The sequence below is a fragment of the Capsicum annuum genome, chromosome 10 (assembly GCF_002878395.1).
Source record: "Capsicum annuum cultivar UCD-10X-F1 chromosome 10, UCD10Xv1.1, whole genome shotgun sequence".
NCBI classification, from domain to species: domain Eukaryota; kingdom Viridiplantae; phylum Streptophyta; class Magnoliopsida; order Solanales; family Solanaceae; genus Capsicum; species Capsicum annuum.
The window spans coordinates 186,678,517-186,684,534 of record NC_061120.1 but is presented as its reverse complement, the minus strand read 5'-3'; positions in this window follow the sequence as shown (position 1 = coordinate 186,684,534).

Below are 6,018 nucleotides of genomic sequence, written 5' to 3'. Positions count from 1 at the left end.
TTCTATAGTGTAAGAATCATAGTGAGTAAGATGAGGTTTTCTGACTGGTAAACAACGTCAACATAGGTAGTTTTCCAAGAGAAAATAGTTTTAGTGAGGGTTCAGTTTGGAGGAGTTCACGTGGAGACTAATGAGAGACAGGTTGTTTGTTTAGAGAAGTGGCCAAGGATCAGTGGACTGAAGAAACAGGACGTGATGCATATAAATTGGTGACCTAAGAGCAATACTAGTTCTACTACTGTAAAGTTGAATGATATTCCATATATGTCACTACAAATAATTTTATCATATTTTGTTCATCTACTTTTTCCCTTTTTAGTTTTGACATATTGGTTCTCGCTTATTTAAAAGTTGATTAGTTCAACTATTTAATGATCTAACTCTCTACTTGAATATCATTATTTCTGTTGATTTTGTTCTTCTAACTCTTTTGCATTTGATGGGGAATGACAAGAATCCCCTTGTCATTCAACTTGTTACAAAACAGTTACATACGATTGGAATGGTGGGGGTTAACTTAATTAAGCAATCAAATTGAACATACTTTTTCCATTTTTTAAGGTGTTTATTTAAAGATTTTACAACATCAACAATATATTTCTTTCCTCTGTGATACATAATGAGGCTGAAGATCTCATCCCCGTACAATAAAATGACATATGATTTGGTTAAATGTGATACCTCTATCTAAGATAAGACAGTCGTAATAATCAACTTCTAGCACCTATTCCCAAAAGGTTAAAAATACTACATAAATATAGTAGGTTCAAAAAGATCATACATCATCGTAGAATTAAATATGAGAAAGATTAAGGAGATGGAACAATCTACTACAAAAACTGATGGACTGTAGGATGATTACTTATATTTGCATCATCGCCTCTACCTCCTCTATTACCACACACACCACCTCCTCTACTTTTTCTACAACCCTGTCTACCACCGGCACTCCTACCTTGGCTGTTTTATCCCTCGTCATATACGTCATAGTAATCGAAACCCCATCTCCTATCATCTCTAGGAAAGACGCTTTGATGCGAAGATCTATTTTTGTTGATTTGGGGCCTTCCACGTGAACGAACTTCCCTCGGATTTTTTATGAATATTGTATCACTATTAGAGTCCAAATCAGGAATGTTAGGGACATCCATGTCATCATCTCAGTCCAAGTACGCTTTGCAACGAGCTTTCAAAACATTCTTCAAGTACCTGCGTCTAACGGGATAATCCAAAGTGATGTCGCAATTTCTATCGAACCATTTCTTCAGCGCATTATACTGTCGGCATTTGTCCATCATTGTTGGATACCCTCTTGGAAAGAATTTACTCACGTGTAGGCGGACTATGTCTCTCCTCCAATGACGAAGTATATATCTATTGTGAAACAGGCAAATCCTTTTGAAAGTCATCGTCCTCAAAATGTGGCAGCATGCAATCCCTTCACTTTTAAAGGTCTTGCAATTGCATTCAATATATTAATTGTCTGGACGATACTTGTCGGTGAAGACAAATTATCTTTGTAATAATCACTTTGTATCAAAATATTTGTCATATTGTATACCTCAACTTCCTCCACCGCATCAAAATCGATATGCCTTTCTATTTTACAGTGAGGTAGCCTTGCAACATGCACCCTAAAGAAATCATAAATAGAGCATGGCCATAAATCTGAATATTTTAATCAAACGCGGAGGTATGTCGTACAAGTTGCTTTCTTTCGTTAGCTTGGCTCTCCATTTCTTTATCATATTTAAACCTGAGGACAACCTCATACGGCTCAGCAAATTTCTTTAGAAAGCTTCAACCACTGATGTATCCATCAAAGGAGGCATGCATTGACTCACACCTTTGCATGGACATCATGCCAACCCAAAAGTAGTGCTTGAGAAATACGGGTACCCATTTAGACCGCTCCGAATAAATACTTTGGAACCAAATTCATCCACCCACGTCATATTCTTCAACAAAAGCATGCCATTTGTCCTCAAATTTGGCAATGGTAATGCTGTCAAAGATGACCGCTTTGAAGTGAGCCTTGGCTCGCTTATAATTACTCACCCTCCTAAGCTTTGTAGGTAGCTTAGTAAAGATGTGTCAAATGCAATACCTGTGGACAGTATTTGGCAGCGCCTAATAAATGGCTTCCTTAATACTCTCATATTAGTCTGTGAGGATAGTTGTTGGAGAGGTTTTGCCCATGGCTGCAAGACAAGTTTTGAATACAAACACATATGTTTTAATCTCCTCACTCATGATTAAAGCACATTCCAGAAGTATGGATTGGTTATGATGATTAACACCAATGAATGAATCAAATGGCATACGATTGATTCACGAGGTAGGTTGTATCAAAATATATGACATCGCTGAAGTCGCGGTAGGAAGCCTTGCAATGTGTGTGCACCCACATAGCATTCCAAAGTCTCCCAGTATTATCTGTGTCTATACAATAGAAAAAAATTTCATCCTTTGCCTTTATTTTCAAAAAAAATTGTGTAATGCAGCAGCAGCACTGGAAAGTGTTCGGAGCCTCCGTTGCTCGAGAATGTTGTTTCGATAATCCTTGGGAGTGCACGTCATTCTTTCGGAGCCTCCAGCTTCAATTTCTAAGAGTCTTATGCTTTTTGAAGGCCTTAGACCCGCAATGTCGTGCGTTACAAGACTTCTCTTTAAAGTCCTGCTCAATTCCCTGTGGCAGGGCAAAAAATGTGACAGTGTAGGATCCAATTTATGATTGTGCTCTAAAATAGCCGTTGTCACAATGCATGAACCATCATTCATCAGATGACAGTTAACTCTAGCTTGCAATCCACCCTTTTGCTTTGATTCCTAACTTTTGATTTTCGGCATTTATCACTCCCAAATGTCACATACTTTATTTGATCACCCATTTTTTTTACACTTTTCTTAACAACGTCAAAGTCAGTCAATCGACTGTGTTCTTTGTAAAATGCAAATGCGGATTGTACACTACTAAAAGACATACCTACAACAGGGTCTGAGGTATATTGGTCATCGGTGTAGCATCATCATGCATCGCGCCTTCCTCTTCGTTAACATCATCCTCCTGCTGATCATATTCCTCGCTGTCAGAAACACTTAAATATTCATCTTGATCCGATTGATGAGACCTATTCATCTCTTTATAGACCAAATTTTGAAGGTCTTCGTCGTCACTGTCCAAATATCGATCTGGACCATCAGCATAGCCACCATATGAATCTTCATCATGAAGCAAACTATCACTTTCCTCCAACCCCAAAACGTCATTTAATGTTGCTCTTAATTGGCTATTCTCATAATTATGATCCATTATGCCACAATTATATGATAAAGGATAGAATAATTAATGAGAAAGTACAATGAAATTGCTAAGAGAAATCTAAGAGTAAAGTAAAAGAGTATAGAAGAAATTTGCTATGAATAATTAAAAAAAAAAAAAAAATCAAAGGTGGTTTTATATTTTTGGAAGGAAAGATGGGCGGTTTTGGAGCCAAAGGACAAACAAGTCCTTTTACAAAATTCAAGTCATTCAAGTTATTTCTCTTCGAGTCATCTAGCAACACCCAAAACACAAATACGTCAACCCACCTAATTGGGTTTTAGCCCATTTTGATCCGTGCAATTCAACTATCAAATTATTAGACTTATATGTTACCTAAATTGTTGAGAAAAAAAATGTTACCTAAATTGATTCATGAAAAACCTTATTAAACTTTTTTTTTTCTTTTGAAATTTTCTCTTGAATTTTAAATGAATAAGTAAAAATATATATACATTTAATTTAGTATAGCAGATAAGTAAAAAAATGAATGAAGGGAGCAGTAATTTGTAGTTTACTTTAACTAAGAATTCAATATTAATAAAATGCACAAAATTTGTTAGTTTGTCTGAGTACCTTGACCCCTATTAGGCGGACCATGAGAAGACTTATTAAACTATTTTTTTTTTAAATTATCTCTTGAATTTTAAGCGAGCAAGTAAAAGACTTCTATGTTTAATATAGTAAAATAGATAAATAAAAGAATGAACGAACGGAGTAATTTGTAATTTACTTTAACTAAGAAGAAAGTATTAATAAGCTGCTGAAAATTTGTTAGACAATTTAGTTTAACTTGACCCTATTAGGCAGACAATGTGGAAAGTAAATGCAATTACACCGGGTGGTCCATCTTGGTTACCCCTTCTGTGCAGACCAGAAAATAGCAAAGGAACGCTAAATAATCTAGCCGCAGTTGCCTACTAATAGGGGTGGAAAAACATAGCCTATAAAATATTGATCCGTCTAATTTATGCATATAACGGGTTATTATAATAACAATAATAAAATATTTATTACTATTATCTTACAAATAGGGTTTGGGGGAGTAATAGAATATATATACAAGTTTTACCTTTATTTTTATGAGATACTTCCTTCGTTTCGGAATAAGTAAATTGTTGGGGTATTTATTGGTGTTTCAAAATAAGTGAATCATTGAATTTTTTTTCAAATTTATTCTTATGATTTGACAACCAATTAACTTTTAAAAAGGTATTACAAGGTTAACTTTTTCTTTTTTGGGGTAAAAATAAAAAATTGTGTTAAATTTATATTTTTAATATTTTTAATATTTTTTTCTTAATCTGTATGTCAAAATTCAACAATTCATTTATTATGAAACAGAGGGAATAATAAAATTATTTTTGATAGCTTTGATGTTCGCCAAGTATTCCAGATTAATCGTTGGCTGGTCATAAAAAGTCTTCTTCTTCCTCCCACATTCAAAACTACGAGCGTTTATTGGATTATAACATTCTCATTTAGATAACTAATATGCATATTATTTTGTTTTGGCTCAATCTATCTTGACAAGTACAAATTCAAGTGATCTAAAATTTATTAATTTGAATTAAATATGTAGCCCAAATTGATCTATATAGTTTTTTTAAGGGGAAAGGACAAAAACGGCACTTCAAATTAAACTATTTTCATGGAAATGACCATAAAATTTAAATTTCACTTTCTAACCATTTCAATTTACTGGCTTGTTATATACCGTTTTTATGTACCTTCTATACATTTTCTATACTAATCTTATAGATATAAATATTCTATACGAAAATTATACAGTTTTGATACATAATTTATACAGTAACTGTTCATTTTTTTACACGTTTTATACAACAATTATATAATTTTCATACACTTTTTATTTATTTTTTATATATAGTTTATACATATACATATTTGATAGAACTATACAATTTGTATACATATATCTTATATAGATACATATTCAATTTAACAACTATATCGTTTTTATATAATTTAATTATTATTTCTAAATAATAATAAAAAAAAAGAATATTTGGTCAATTAAAAAATTTACAGCAAAGAAAAAAATTAAAATATTTTTAAAAGAGCCGAATTGTCCAAGTTGAATACTGTATCAATATTGTAAATAGATTGTATCAGTCTTGTATATGGACTGTATATGAACTACATAAGCCAAAATGACTCAAATTAGGAAATGACTATAAAGCGAAAATAGCATATCCGACTGACCAATTTTTGAAAAGTTTTTAAACTTGAGCTATTTATTTTAAAAAGTTCTATACAGTGTCCTTTTCTCTTCTTGTAAAGAAGAAAAAAGACGTTTATCCATTTTATTTGGTAAATCAAATTATAAGAAAATAAATTAAAAAATTAAAATTTAGTTAGAATAGTATGATTGAATTATGATCCGTTATTTAGATAATCTTAATCTAAATAACTTTTGAGCAGGACTGGACGAGAATAATTCGTGCTCGAAATGATCCTTAGAATATTACAAAACGTAATCGATTTGGTCTCGAGTCAAAGTAAAAACAATAGTCATGTCTTGCCAAAGTAAATTGAGGCTAGCCATCTTCCTTCATAAACAACCCTTTTAAGAATTTTGATGTGAATTTTAACATTGGATTAACCGATATAAAAGGTATCTGTGAGCTTTAAAGATAAACTTTTAAATGAGTTCGGTTTGAAGTATTAAAACT